Raw genomic sequence first — 16,720 nt, forward strand, 5'->3', positions numbered from 1 at the left:
GTGCTCTCCACGCTACCATCACCATGAAGACTGCAGACGTCCAGCGCAACCTAACAAGGGCCCGGGCAACTTATTCCTGGCATTTTCTCAAAAACTAACCTCATTAAAGGCGACAAAACACCTGTTCCTCTCGGACAGGGCTGGAATAAAGCCATAAAGAGAAGAAGGAAGAACCCGGCGTCAGCTCCACAGCTGTAGAGCTTCAGAAACGTGTTCTGTTTTATTAGCGGACCATCTGAGAGGAGAGGAGGGCTTCAGGATAATGGGGTGAAACAACGGCCATCGGCCGCAGGAGGGTTTGCCGGAGACACTGTAATGACAGACGCCATGCTGCTCCTCCACAATTACCAGCCGAAAATGGCAGATCAATCTCTCGGCCGCAGACGAATGGTGACAAAACGGCAGAGATTCATCTGACGTGAAGACGAGAGGACAGAACAAAGGACACCCTCGGAAAGAGTCTCGATCCTGCTTTCACTCATATTTTATCTTTAATAAAAAGTTGGTAAAAAGACTTTTGATTTTATATGTGATTTTTATTTAGTGGTGTTTTTTTTTTGTTTCATAAATCAGTTTTTCACTGTAAAACTATCATCAGTAAGTCATGACAACTTAAGGTTTTTACAATACTTTTAACTAATTTAACTAATTAGAAGAATTTGAGAATTTTTTATTATATGACATTAAAGCTAGTTTCATATAATTTAATGTAAATATTTATATATAAACTATATACATATATATATATATATATATATAACTATAAAATAAAAAAATTAAAATAAATAAATATATATATATATATATATATATATATATATATATATATATATATATATATATATATATATATATATATATATATATATATATATATATATATATATATATATATATATATATATATATATATATATATATATACTGTATATAGAGGTTATTGTTATTTCAACTAATGGTCAAAAGTTGTTTCAGTGCATAATTGTTGATCAATTCTAATATTTTTAATAAGATTTAAAAATATATACATTTGACAAAATTGTTATAAATTAAAACAATATTTGCTATTAACTCCAAAGGAGCGGGAAGGACTTTGTTTGCAATGTTTGTATTTTCGCTAGCAATTTTGATTTATTGTTCACCGTAATGAAATAACGTTTGGCACATTACTTTGTACTACAAAAGTAAGACATTTGCACATTTGAAGGGAAAATGTGCGTAACAAAAATACGCCTGCCTTTTTATGCAAAATGTTTTTTTGATATTGTTTTGGGGCCAGTCGCGACCCAGACATGTTCGTGTGTGTGTGTGTGTGTGTGTGTGTTTTTGTGAGATCTATCAATTTCAGCAAAATTGCCAGATCTTCAAAGAATGATTTTTTTTCCCCCCACATGCACGATTGAGATAAAGCAACGAGAAGGTGACAAATTTCGTGAGTCTGATTACTCTGCAACAAATCAAAGCGTGGCGTTTCTGCTGAAACATTTTCATATGTAAATCATCCCGACACAAACGTTCCTGTCTGTCACAATCTTCCCACAAAGTGTCCCAAAAATAGCAGATTGCTCCGTTTCTGACACCTCAAATACGGCAGATGCGTTTGAAACACAAAAGAGCACCTCCTCCGGTTTGTGGGAGGGGAGTCGGCCATGTTTGGAGTAAGATCTCATCTGGGCCTGTTCAGTGTGAAGCCTGACAGCTAATGCTTTTATGTGGATAAACAATTCCTCAGACGCACGCCGGGACGGATGTGAGCCGTTGGCCTTGAATAATGCAGGGGGAAAAGAGTGTGACAGCTTAGGAAAACATTGGAAATCTTTGTTGGAGCAAAACCCTCTGTTTGTATTCAGAATTATCTTTCCGGACGCTGAAAAGCCGCTTTATGATTAGCACACGCTACAAAAAGAAATGCACGCAACCACACTGGCACTTTCATATATCAGTTTGCCGCTTTTTAGCAAACGTGTTTCGCTTTATTAAAGAGACATTTCGCTTCGGGTTATATAAAAACGTTTAGAAACCGTTAACTAGAAGGAGCATCGTGTGGGTGTTGACAGGTATAAGACATGTACAGATGCTCTACAGACTTCAAGAACGATTCACAAGAATCACCTTCATCAAGAGAAAGGTCACGGCACGCAACACACAGCCATTTAGAAACATTAGAGAAATGTTACTTTCAAGAAATGCAGAAACACACCGCGTGCGACAGTGACACCGCGTCTACACCGGACACCGTCTGGGCTACTCGATCACGAAAAATCTGGAAAAGTGATTTTCAAGTCATGGGAATTAAAGAAAAATGGAAGTCATGGGAAACTGACTGACGATTTAACATCGGAAGTGATTATTTCTAGATATTTTCATGAAAATCTATTGCCGGCCAAAATAAAATTCAAATCAAATCAAATGTTTTGGTTAAAAAAATTTTTTTACATCAGAAATATGAATCTCATTCGGTCATTGCAGATTTGATAATGTTTGACAGTTAATTGGAAAAATAATAATTACCAAAAAATAATATCGAAATAAAAAAAACTACGTAAAAATTTATGTTATTATAGTAAAAATTAAATGGCAATTAAACAGCATTAAATTAAGACAAAAAGTGAATTTTTTAATATGTCAAAATGTGTACAAATTCCTGGAAATATGAAGGACAAATAGCTGCAGTTCATTCTGTCAACGATATTTTCCATTTCTGTTTTCACGACAATGGTTTTATTAACACTATTGAATATTATTGTGTTTTTGCTAACAACTTCGTTCACTCATTTTGTTGAAATCAAAAAATTGAATTTACGTCAAATCAATTATTTGCTCAAAGTTGAGAAAAAGTTAAACATTTTAAAAATTAAATAATAAATATACTTAACCTACATTTGGATTCCCCCCCTGAAAATAACATCATTTTAATTAACAGATTTCTTAAATTTCAACCTGCAGCTCTACAGTCACCGCTTCAGACTCAATGTGAAGCGGAGTGACTCGGTTCGACTGCCTCGTGTAGACGCGTGCAAGTGCGGAAACAGAGTGAAGAGAAAGCTAAAGTGTTTGGCAGTGCAAAAACTGCAAAATTAAAGCAGTCACTAGTTCAGTGTATATTCATATATATTTATATGTATATATATTAAGGACAATTATACAAAAAAAAAGTACTTACATCATTTTCAGTCTACGTTACCTTCTTTAAAAGAGCAACACACCGGTGGTAATCAAAGTATTTACACAGTAAGACAAAAGCATGTGCTTCTAGAGTACAATACAGTACTAGGCACGGGACTCCCTCAGCAGTGGGATCCAGTCGCCGTGTAGTTGGACATTTCCCGGCGTATAGTGCTAAACGGCGACAGCTCCAGTTCAGTCGTGCACTCGTGCTCGTTGTCGTCGCTGGCCGTGGCCGAGGAGTGCGTGGCGATCCCGCAGGCGTCCGCGCAGCAGCAGCAGCAGCACTCCAGAAAGGCACGGCCGAAGGGTCTGCAGAGGCACAGCAGGAGCACCGGCGTGACGGCCGCGCGCAGGAACAGCAGCAGCTGACTGAGCAGGTGCAACAGCGCCATGGTGCTCTGAGGGACGCCGGCCGCCATGTACGCCGAAACCATGTTGCACACGTTCTCGGGAACCACGCACGCGCCGTAGACGATCGCCAGCGCCACCACCGTGCAGTTCATCTGGCTTTCCAGTCGGATCTGTTTCTTGTTGCCTCTGGCGCAGCCGCGTTCGGCGCGACGGATTCGCCGCGCGGTCGCCACCGAGCTGCCGATGGTGAAGAGCGTGGGCAGGCAGAAGTAGCAGCCGAAGCACCACCAGAGACGAGCGCCTTCGTAGGTCAGGCCCAGCACGTACAGCGTGTCGGGGAGGGACGTGGAGATGCGGATCAGGCAGCGTTCGGACGCCGGCTCGTCCTCGCCGTTTTCTGACACCAGCTGGCGGATCAGGAGCTCGGGGAGGGCGAGGAGCAAGGCGCCGATCCAGATGACGGCCAGCTTGGCGGCGGTGGAGGTGCAGTTCTCGATCATCTCGTAGTACATCTGAACGTTGGTCGCGGCGCGGAAGCGGTCGATGCAGAGCGCGCAGAGGGTGAAGGTGGTCACGCCGAGAGACGCCACCTGGACAAATGCAAAAACAAACGCCGCTTGGTTATAAAAGGGGTGGCAAAAGTGCTGGTGCTTCGCTATCAAACTCAAATATATATACTTTTTTGTGTACAAAATTGATATAAGCAGCGAGTACACCATGATTTTGGCTTTCCAGATTTTGACTCGTACTGAATCACTTCTGTACGCCTATAATACGTGTTTATATTCAGACTATTTAGACTGGTTTTGGGGAGCAGCCCGGTACCTTCTTGATTCGTCATAGACATCATCAGAGAAAAGTAGCTCCGGCTACAACGTTCTTCTGCAAGATGCACACAGTCCTGTTTATTAACCGCTAGAGCGTCAAAAGTTATGGACTGTAGCTTTAAATTACGCAACAAATATGGAAAATAGTGGCATAATTTTGGCAGAGTATATCTGCTACCCTACTGCTGTAGTTGTAGATTATTGCTGCTGGCTGCTGCAACAAGTACTGGAGCTGCTGCCAATGTATATGGTTATACAGTGCTGTGAGTATTTAAAACAAACTGCTGCTGCACAAATAGCATATAAAATAAACCGTAGCAGACCTATACAAGTGGAGCTGGGGAAGGTGGAGGGTTTCAGAGAAAATCTGAAAGCACACAGCAAGAATCTCTAGTGGATGCTAGCCAGCCATATAAATGCAAGGCAGGAAGCTCACTGCCTCCATAGGTTTTTATACTACACCTAAACCTACCCCTTACATGAAACTGTGCAGTTTTAGATTTTCAAAAACAAACAAAATCATTTAGTATGTTTTTTAAGCCTTTTGAACTATAGTGGCATTGGCAGTGTCCTCATAAGCCACCTTTAAATTGCAATACCTCTGTCATACCCATGCCATTAAATAAATTGGTGTCCCCGTACACCACACATGTCAAACCACCCACTCACTAACACACACACACACACACACACACACACAGAGACACCAATTTACAGGAGGCAACATTATATTTAGTATGCAGTAACCATGCAGCTAACCAATTGCTAACTAAATAACCATTTAGTTTTCTAAATAAGAAACAACGTTGAAAACCATGACATTTCTTTGTTATTTTTATCAGCTGTCAAGGTCGGCATCATGCCAACCCTGTTTGCGATGTCTTTGAGAGCTGCGTTATGTGTCAGTAGGAGTCTAGTGTAAATGGTGTAAGGCCAGTGGCGTAAACAACCCGCTTGAAAGGAAAGTCTGAATTATATCTGGCATCTCGCTGAACCCAATCCTACAGCTGGGAACCTTCTCCTAATAATCATTCAGCACATAGCAGCAGGTTCATGAACGAGTAACAAACAGCTCTGGTTTTTACAGACTTTTATTGTGACAGACAGTCAACCTCCTGCAGGCCCGGCAATTAATTCAGCCTGAACAGAGAAGGCCCTAAAACTCTCCCAACGCACCCTTCCCACTGCGAAACGGGACATTCTGCGTGACTATTGCCACAATAAATTGGGTGAAATGAAAGAGTGTTTACAGAGGCGACACAAAAGAAACAACTGCAATGAATGGGAGACAACTGGAGAGCTTCTTGGCCAGCGTTCGGAGCCGCGCTGCGTCCCAGCGGATGATACGAAACCCAAATGAAAGAGCCAACTAAGTGTTTGTCTTCATTATCATAATTACAGAGCAATCAGGCACATCAGCATCAAGGAGGAGACAATTAGCGGAACGACGCTTGTGCGGTTGTGCATCGCCGGCTAAATGAAAACTAGTCCGCCTCTTTCATCTCCAAAAGCTGATCGTTGAGATCCTTCATCATTTTGACAAAAGCAGACTGTTCAGAATCCATTATGGACCATTGTGTCCATTAAGACGCTATAATGGTGCTATATTACTTCTATAGGTGTGAAATGCATCCATCCTGCCCCATTACGCTCGGCACGTTCACTGCGCAGGAGGGGATTATTCTCGCAGGACGAGCAAGTCAGAAAAGTGGACTGCAAACTACCGCTGGCTTCCCCTGTGTGTTTTCTGGGCCCATAAAGTTTCTGAAAAACGGTAATTCAACTGGTTTTGGCCCTTTCTTCACACAACCTTGCGAGAGCATTAGAAGGACTCACGAAATGGCATTAGCTTGTAAGTTAGATTCATTTCTGTGAATCAGTTCATCAGTTGATTCAATGAATCAATTTAAAACAACAAAAATTAAACGGGTAGATTTAACTTAAACTTTTTTCCTGAAGAGCAAATGAGGAATATATACACCGTGTCGGGGTTAGCTTATACCATTCATTCCTTAGGCTCCAAACAGGCATGAACACTTCCAAGTTTTCTAGTTTTTAGTTACACGAGTAAGTATGGTGAAACAAAATAAAACAATTCAAGATAAAAGATGATAAATATAACGTATGGCTGAAGAGCACTTCGCAACCTCTCACTTACATCAATACCATAGACATACATTATTAAAATAAAGGTAAAAAAAATTCCTGGATGGCAAATCAAATAAATTCAAAGGAGTCAAGCCCACAGGCTGTGATTCATGTGATCATGTGGTTAGAAGCTCACTTTCTACCTTTCACAGTAATCAAATTTAAGGTCTCTCTTGTCTCCTCACACCTCACGCTCTGGAAACCCGACCAGTCTCTCTCTCTCTCTCTCTCTCTCGGTCTGATCTCACATTCACATGCGTTTGGAGGCATTTTCTAGCTTACAGGTTTCCTAGCAGCAGGTGATGATAGCGTTGGCTGCAATGGTCTTTACTAACGGCTCATTAATTCTCTGATTAAGAGGCTCTCCACTACGATGGAGGTGCTGGTTATTAATCTGGTTTAACGGCTGCTTTTAGACAGGGTGACTGCAGGCCATTGTTGGGCTACCGGCCAGCAGGGACAGCAATAATTCTTACTTATTGACAAATGAGATGCACCGAGGCATGATCGAGCTAGAAGCAAAAGCTATTAGAGGAATATTGTTATATATGATGACCACAGAATGAAACAAATACATATACAGCCACATAAATTCAGAGCATTAGAAGAGGAGTTAACAGCCTGGATCAAAAACACGCACACAAAGTGGATTAATAATAGAAGAGAAATCTAACAAAAACCTGTAATGAATGCAAATCCAATAATATTAGATCAAATTAAATGCATCTTACGCTACAAGCGGTTTCCATAAAATAAAATAAAATAAAATAAAATACAATTAAATTAAATCCAACTTGCATGACCATAAAACAAGCAGTTTGGAGAACGGTTAAAATAAAATATAATTGAAAATTATATCAATAAAAAAAAGAAAAGTTACTAATAGAACATAGCCAACAAAAACCTCTCAAGAATTCAAACAACAAAATTTAAAAAAGCAATACCTTTAAATAAAATGAAATAAAATACAAGTACAAGTGGTTTGTAGAATGAATGGAAATAAAATAAATGACCTGGAAATATTTTAAGTGGTGTCTGCTAGATCAAAACACACCACCATGATGCTAAGGTTGCTATCCAGCTCCTAAAACATCCAGAATGTTATCATATGTTGCTATGACAGTGGTAGGACGCCGAAAGCCGACAGCTGTCAGATACTCATCTGAATCATGTTTGCTCAGACGAAACAAGGCCTTCCTGCAAATCTGTGTGTTGTGACTGATGCAATCTCCAAAAACCTAAAGGCCAGTCAAAACACAAGTCAAGTTAAAACACTGGCACTGACACGCCGCCCTCAGATGCGCTCGACCTACCGCGGCGAGAAATGTCAGACCTCCGATGAAACAAACCCAATGATCAGACAAGTTCAACCGGCGCTCGCTGAACTTGCCTGCAGTGGAGCAAAACTCAACAATACACTTCTCCACCCTTGAGCAGCAGCTCTCCGCAGGAGACGACCGGCGAAGGGACGTCAAAAGTGAAAAGTGTCTGGTCTGGACAAAACTCCCAGCTCACGTGAACTATCACGCACCAGCACGCATGTGTGTGTGTGTGTGTGAGTAATGGAGCCGGAGGCGTTTTCTCCCTGTGGAGCACTCTGCCCTCAGGACTGGCTTTACCCGACACTTAGCTTGCATGCAGTCGCCGGCGATCAGCATTCACAGAAGCGCCGGAGGGACGAGCACATGCACGCATGCACAGTGGCTCGTTTTCATTCAGCTTCGCCATCGTCAGGCCCGAGCCTCCTGGCCCTCTCTGCCTGTCCCATACAATCACAGCAGGACTCTCCAAAACCCCTTACACCCTTCACGCTCACGCGGTCTACTTCTCATAGGCAAACGGATGAGAGAGTCTCACCAAAGCCTCTTTAAGGCGAGACGGTTCAATCGGTGGCCATCTTGGTGACGCCCCTGGACAGCTATTTTGTGTGTAAACAAAGATAGCTCCTTTCTGCCTGAATGGAGGAAGGCTAGACTGGGGCCTGCATCCTTTGAAAAAATACGTAGCATTTGGATACTAATATGTACCTTTTAGGGTACTTAGATACACCTTTTTAAAAGGTACCTGCGACAGCAACAACAAATAATAGCAAATGTACTGCTGCCTTGCTGTTGAAATTAAAGACTCAAGGTACAAAAGCTACAAGTGGTCTGAATGACACCCTAAATTCAACCATTAGTGAAGTAAAATAAATGAAGCCTGTTTTAAGGAACATTGAAGAGAGAGTCAAATAATGTATATGAACACGAAAGAAGATAAAGAATGGGTTCCAAACTATGGAAGTCAGTGGGTACTGTTTAGTTACCCACATTCTTCAAAATATCTTCTTTTGGGCTTAACAGAAGAAACTTCCACAGAAAGTTCAAAGTTCATCCCTTTAAGATCAAATGATTGTTCAGCACCTAAGACATTCTTCTTCTCATTACTGTAATGTAAAGGCAGTACTGTCTTTACGTTAAATGAATGCTTTTATAATTGAATAAATGAAAAATGCAGTAATGAACTGACTTTATTAGAGTAAAGAAACTGAACTAGAATAAACTAAATCTAGGCAAAAATCTGCAATAAATAAATAACATATACTTAAAAACTTGCTATTTACTTCATGCATAATTGAATATTTTCCCCTATTTGATTTTAAGGAGAAATATGACCTAGATGTGTTTTTGTGAGGTTCACCAGGACAGGTTTCCAGCTATAAAATGAGTCCACAATTATTTGACACTGAAGAAGCGTGGTGTAAAGTGAGCCGTGCTGAAACTGGGTGTGGTGAGGAGACGCTGCTGCAGATTTCACCTCAAGTAAACGCCTCATGGTTGCACCATACAATATGTGATGGGAGCGGGCAGAGGTCAGTGCAGGCATCCTGAGGGCAGGGTGGAAGATCTTTGCATGCAGGGAGCACTGACGCGCTCTCGAAACAAGACCCAGTTACCAATGATGCCTTAACGCTGCCTGTGCGTGAAAAACTAGACCCTTGCAATGTAGAAGAACACAAAAGATGATATCTGAGAGAATTAATTCTCTATTACTGTGTGTGTGTGAGCAAGGTATGACAATTGTTCTAGTCCCTTTTCGCCCTGCAGGTATAGTTTCAGGTTACTCTACTAACTCTGTAGTCTTTCATTCCTTATATAGACTTGCTTTGTCTCTAGTCTGCTAGTTTTGTGAATCTTCAACCCATATATGGAGTTGTCTTTTGTGCTCTCCGTAGTGGGCAGTTGAGGCATGTCCAGCTATGCAATAGAGGTCAACGCCCCATAAGGGCTATATAAGCTGATGGTTTACTCTCTGTGTTAAGCTGCATTCTGAATAAACCAGATTTGATTTCACTCGTGTGGTTTGTTCCGACTGCTGCTTCCAGGCGCCTGAATTTGTTCTGTACTGCTGATGAACGGACACAGGGGGACGCATACACTGAAGAAGAGAAGTTCTTACAGTTCTGGGGGCTCGTCCGGGATACATCTGACCAGGTAAGAGAAAGTATAGTTTCACTACCTGAGTAGATGTATCCAGCGTAAGTCAATTGTATCGTGTTTGATTAAATTCAGACTAGATTGACTTGTTATAGTACGTGTCCGAGTCATCAGTGGTCAGAATGGGACAAACATATCCTAAACCTGAACCCTCTGAAACACCCAAAGCATGGATGGAACGTTGTGGTTGGGGATACTACACGGTTCCATATCTTGATAATTTGGCGGGATGGACAGCGGGTACCCAGTGGCGAGATTATCCGCGTGAGGGCACTTTCGACCCAAGTCATCTGAAAACAGTTTACAATTTAGTATATGGAGGTGAGGGCGACCCTGATTGGGATTACAATTATATGAGAGGAGGATATGACGTGTGGTATAAAATGGCAGAGGTTTGGAGGGAAAAGACGAATCGCGTATGTTCCAAAAGCAGTTTTGAAAACTGTACCAAAACCAAAGAAAATGATAAAGACAAACCATTGACAATGTCTAAACCGTGTGTGACGAAACCGCGCCATATGTTAATCAGATGCTCGCACCACTGTCAATTAGTTGGGGCTGATTATAGATTCATTCTGCATAGCAAATTAGGCGCAGCCTACGATGAGAACGCTGTAATTAAAGGCAGTACCTGTTCTCGCACCGAAATTTGACGAGTTAAGCGCGAGGATTTAACAGAAGGAATCGGGCAAGGAAAGACCAGCAGGAAAAGGACAGTTATTGAATTTGCATGGCAACGTTGTATGTGTGTCTGTAGCTGGTGGCTATACCAGGTACACAAGGAGGATTTAAGAGAGGCAGGAACCCAGGAAGGTGTAATTATTGTAACAAGCCTGGGCATTGGGCTAGAGAATGTAACAAGCGCCAGGGCCGATGAGCAGGCAAGGGCGGGGCAACCCCAGCCCCGAGAGGTCCCCACAGATGTATGCGCAGATGTATGCACAGCCTAGCAGTCAGCAGCAACAGTCTCAGGCTCCTTACCCTAGAACCTAGGCAGCCACGCGCAGCCTGTCTACCGTCCTCAAGAATAGGGCAGCCCACAGAGTTCTGACCCCACTGAAGTTGTAAATTCCGCACTTTTATCTCTTTGTTTTGCTTCCCCACAGGGCGTGACTTGCCACTCATTGAGTTACATGTGAATGGGCAAACGTATTCCTTTCTGTTGGATACTGGGGCTACGTTGTCTTCTTTGGGGTCTATGTATAATGGGCCTTACACAAGGATGATGTTGGCCTTGTGTCCTGTGTACCATATCTGAAGACTTAATACAGGCCTGTCGTCTTCCTAGTTCGTTGTCCATCATCAAAACTAAGGGCCATTCTGTCCTTGATACCCTTGAGGCTAGAGGTAACACTTTAGCTGACCATGCAGCCAAAACTGCTGCAGCATCTGGATTGATGCCATCATGGTTGTCTGTCTCTGCTGTTTCGACATCTGTTATGACTAGTAATATGTTACCTGACATAGATATTTGTGCTATACAGGCGGCTGCTACAGAAGCGGATGTGCGCGTTTTGATCTCTGAGGGGCGTCAAAGAATAACGACGGTATTTTGGTTGACTCTTCCGCCGTGTGTGTGTGCCAGCCTCCTGTGCCCCGTTCTTGGTAAGAGAGTTTCATGGTGTCACACACACGCGGCGAAGAGGGTATTGGATGAAATGACCAATTTTTGTGCATCCAACATTTAGCCACATATGTTAATTCCACTTTAGACAGGTGCATGGTTTGTGCTATGAATAATTGTTCTAAACCTTTGGCGTCGCATCAACAGCTCCTCTGCCAGAGGCCCATTGCAACAATGGCAAGTAGATTTCACACATCTACCTAAGAGGGGCCATACAAATACCTATTGGTGTTTGTGGACAAATTTTCTAGATGGGTGGAGGCGTTTCCATGCCCAAAGGAAGACGCCCCCACTGTGGTACGATATCTACTCAAAGAAATAATTCCTAGATATGGTATACCACTCGCCATAGACTCTGATAAGGGCCCTGCCTTTGTGTCTAAAGTACTAATGAACCTAATGAAAGAATTGCAGATCACGTGGAGACACCACATTCCATATCATCCTCAATCATCTGGTATAGTCGAAAGGGTGAATCGTACTATTAAAGATAAATTACGAAAAGCAATGCAAACGGTCGGTCACCAAGACTGGACCTCACTGCTACCCGTTGTCCTGGCAGAAATGAGAATGTCACCCCATAAGGGTCTCAAAGGTCTATCACCATATGAGATGGTGATGGACGCCTTTCCCCCGCGCCTTGGAGAAAGGGAGGGTGTGTTTTGGGAGATGGGGGATGTGATGTCCATATGAGTGAATATGTGCAGTTACTGATTGAAGCTCTCCACAAGAATTGGAGCAAAATGCATTCGAGTTCAGCACCTATGCCAATTGACATGACTCACCCTTTTCAAGTGGGTGACACAGTATTAGTGAAACAATTCTTAAAAATGGGAGACCCATTGGACAAAACAAAATATAGTGCTCCTACCAAAATTGTTGCTGTAACTCGAACCGCCGTACTAACTGATTCTTTTCCACAGTGGATCCATGCAACCAGGCGGAAAATGCATCAATCAGCAGTATGAATGTCTAATAGTTTTCTGACCAGATTGTTATTAGCCGTCAACACCTGAACAAGGGGCCACTCTTGTAGGATCATTGATCACTACTGTCACGGGGGCGGGAGGGCTGGACGGTGCGCATTACTGGACTGACGACCTGACGACTTCTTACGTAGATTGGTTGCTATTGCACAACAGAGGAGCTGAACACGCAGCGCTGTTGCTGACATAGAAACTGACTGCACATATCCTTTGATTATATTATTTAATTATTATTTGATCAGAATGCAGCTTCTGTTAGTATTCATGATTTTTGTATCATTACAATGTGTGAACTGTGTTTTACCTACTGATAATTTGTTCTGGCAATATGCCAATTGGACAGCTAGACATCACACCAATGAGTCATGTTATGTATGTCAGCAAATCATGTCATCAACTGTATCAGTGTCCATGCCTGTCATGCCTCAAAACAATATAACAACTATATGTAGATCGCTTAATAGCTGGAAGCCTGCCGTTAACTGTGATGGGTGGAGCGGCTCAATGACATCAACACAGGTTCCCTTCCTGAAGGAACATCTTGGGATAAGGCCAATGTTTCAGAGTTATCTTACCCTGTTCAGATATTCCAGCATACCTCACAGCATAAGAAACAGTACCACAGGTTGAAGAGATCTGTAGCTGATGACGTCCCTGAGGAACATCAACTCTCAACTAAATGGCACCGGTTCTGGACCTCTTTGGTGCCCACGTGATGGTGTCAGTGATCTGTGGCATCAGACCGAAGTTCTGCACTACCGTCTGGCTAAATTTGTTAATGACACCACAATTGGATTAGACGGAGCGCGGAAGGAGCTGGGTGCTCTCGCGCCTGATGACCACACAGAATCGACTAGCCCTGGACATGTTGCTAGCAAAAAAGAAGGCGGAGTATGTGCTCTGGTTGGTGACCAGTGTTGTACATATGTCCCAACTGAGGACGAACCTGCTGGTGCTGTGGGCCATGCTGTGAAGGAAATGAAAAAGGTTGCAGAAGACTTGTATGATGATGAACAAAAGATACAGGACTGGGGTGGGGTATTTTACATCACCTGTTTGGCTGGATGACTCCTTTCTTTACTATGCTTGTACCAATTTTAATAATCGGTTTTGCTGTATGTGTTTTTGGACCATGCATTATGAGATGTTTGATGGATCGTGTGTATGCCACAATTGACAGTATGACAGGTCCTCGTTATACTCCGATGGCCAGAAATTAGGCTCTTCAGCCTAAAAGAGGGGACTGAGAGAATTAATTCTCTATTACTGTGTGTGTGTGAGCAAGGTATGACAATTGTTCTAGTCCCTTTTCGCCCTGCAGGTATAGTTTCAGGTTACTCTACTAACTCTGTAGTCTTTCATTCCTTATATAGACTTGCTTTGTCTCTAGTCTGCTAGTTTTGTGAATCTTCAACCCATATATGGAGTTGTCTTTTGTGCTCTCCGTAGTGGGCAGTTGAGGCATGTCCAGCTATGCAATAGAGGTCAACGCCCCATAAGGGCTATATAAGCTGATGGTTTACTCTCTGTGTTAAGCTGCATTCTGAATAAACCAGATTTGATTTCACTCGTGTGGTTTGTTCCGACTGCTGCTTCCAGGCGCCTGAATTTGTTCTGTACTGCTGATGAACGGACACAGGGGACGCATACACTGAAGAAGAGAAGTTCTTACAATATCTTTTTAGAACGACGGGGTCAAAACAACACCGATTTTCATTGTAAATTAAAAAAATTGTAGGCCTAAATTTTAGATTTTTTTAACATTTGCATTGAATTCAAGCGATTTGCATAAATGCATTTCAAAATACAGTAATTTAAATCGAATCAAATAGATGCTGTTAATAAATTTTTTTTTTTTTTTTTTTTTGAGTGCAGAAATCTTACTGTTTGTCATTCATTCAAGTTTATATTCATTCAAATTTTTTCTTTTATAAACTTTTTTTGGGCAATTTTCCAAAACATCTCCTCCTCTGTCCCACAAAGGAAAGAAATTCAAATACGTGAATGTAAAGTTTCTTCTATGATTTTTTCTCTATCATCCCATGCAAACATTCAACACCTGTCATGAATGAACGTGGAATCCGTTACCTCAATGTACGGTACGACTTTACAGGTGAACTGGCCCAGCAGCCAGGTCTTTGTGAGCTCGTGAAACACCACGAGCGGCAGGCAAAACAAGAGCAGAGCAAAGTCCCAAATAGCCAGGTTGGCCAGAAGAGCATTCGAGATGCTCCTCATGTAGTAGTTATGGCACACCACACACATTATTGCTATGTTCCCCGTTATTCCCACGGCGAAAATGAGGATGGAAACGATGGTGACTGCGCGACGCCCCATACGCCTCGCTGGTGACGGGGTAGAAAGGGTTGAGGAAAACTCGCTCTCCTCGTCCTCGGCGTACGGAGGGGTCATCGGAGTCGCGTCCCACGGGTCATCTATCTGTTTGGTGTGGAACTCGGCATATCTGGTGAGGTCGAACGGGAAATCAGTGGAGGTGAGCGCTAGAGGCTTGGGCATCGGTTCCCACATGGATAAAGAGGATGTCAGGGCGTTATAATAAGTTTCGACTGGTGTCAATGGGGCAGCGCTTTATCCTGGCCCCTTTTCAAGCTCTTAAACGCTTTCTTGTGGTGTTCCTTTGTGCCTCTTTTGCGTCTGTGGTTTCTTTTCTCGCTTGCTTGTTGAATGCAGCTTAGAGTTATTGTGTCCAGCTACTGTTCCCATGGCAGCAGGCATCTCGCCGTTCAACTTTTTCCTTTTATGTCGCCGAGAGCGCTTATGTAGGTCCGTGGCACTCTCCGTGACCGCGCGCGTTCTGTTCGACAAGAGACGTCTGTATTCGTACCGCTTCCTCCGCTCTCCAAAAGCAGCCAGAGGTGCGAAGACAAGTTAGCGCGGTCTTCTGAAGTCTGTTTGATGTCAAAGGCTCGATGCCTCGCAGGGTGCGTGGCACTGGGCTTGCATCACGAAGAGTGACCGGTTCTTTGGTGTGCGCGTTACGGCTTTCTCCGTGCAACAAAACACGCGGGCAACCTGCAATGAAAAAGATCGTTCTCAAAAGCAGCAGCCTCTGCATCTTCACCGAGTCAGTGTGCTGCCTGGAGATGTTAGAAAAAGCCTCTCGCGTGGTGCATCGCAAAGAACGCGCGCCGTTTTTCCTAGATTCACATTGTCGGAAGGAAAAGTTGACGCGCGAGCGATCGGTGGAGGCTAATTAGATCCATGCAAATGACTTTTTTCCGCTACATCCACTCGGCTGCTGTGCGGCAAATAAAAAGCACCTCCTCGAGATTCTTTGCGATCCTCGTCTTAAAGTGGCAGAAAGATGAGATCTCCTGCAAACGACATCATTCGCGTTTTTGCTCGCGCATCCCAGCCAGCTGCAGGAGTCGGTCGCATCTCGTGTTCTGTTGGGCGCGGCAACCCGGACTCGTCCTGCGCCTCTGCTGTGCGCGGAGAAGCGGAGCCCGCCGCGAGTGAACGAGTGAGTGAGTGAGTGAGGAGCCGTGAAGAAAATGGACGGACTCTCTCCTGGCGGATAACCTTGTTCTGTCAAGCCGGATCCATCAGCATCAGCCCCTCGGACCACCGCAGCTGGAGGCGACCCCGCCCCGCCCGTGCGTAGCACATTCATTACCATGCGTAATTACGCATGTCAACAGAATCATAATCCGATCAGTCTTAAGAGTAACACGGGTTTATACGTGTTCAATTACAGCTGCGTGTCACAGTAACATGCAGGAAAAGTGCAACTGCAAAATAATTCAATACGAGCTGCGACAATAAATGGGCGAAATATTACATTTATGGTTTCTATACGCAGATTATGGTGCATGTACACAACAAAAATGAATGACGAGACAAGCTACTTCATGATAATGAATGAACTGTACATGCAAACGTGTAAATAAATGTCTAAAACAAGAGATTGCTGATATTAAATAAGTTAGTCATGCATTGTACATGCAACGATTACAATCATAACAATAAACGTATACAATTAGTGATCATTAATATATACTTTGAGTCACTACAAGTTATATTTGCAGTTTCTGAACATGCAATCAGTAATAAAGCGTGATAGTAAATAGAGAAAACGTTTATTTATGAATTATGATCATTGCAATGTAGTGCAATGAC

At 43.0% G+C, this 16,720-nt stretch overlaps 1 pseudogene; it reads right to left on the minus strand.

Moving 5' to 3' along the window:
- Positions 1-3,022: 3,022 nt before the first annotated feature.
- Positions 3,023-16,364, minus strand: LOC122335107 (annotated as a pseudogene).
- Positions 16,365-16,720: the final 356 nt, after the last annotated feature.

The sequence above is a fragment of the Puntigrus tetrazona genome, unplaced genomic scaffold, assembly GCF_018831695.1.
Source record: "Puntigrus tetrazona isolate hp1 unplaced genomic scaffold, ASM1883169v1 S000000717, whole genome shotgun sequence".
In the NCBI taxonomy this organism is placed as follows: domain Eukaryota; kingdom Metazoa; phylum Chordata; class Actinopteri; order Cypriniformes; family Cyprinidae; genus Puntigrus; species Puntigrus tetrazona.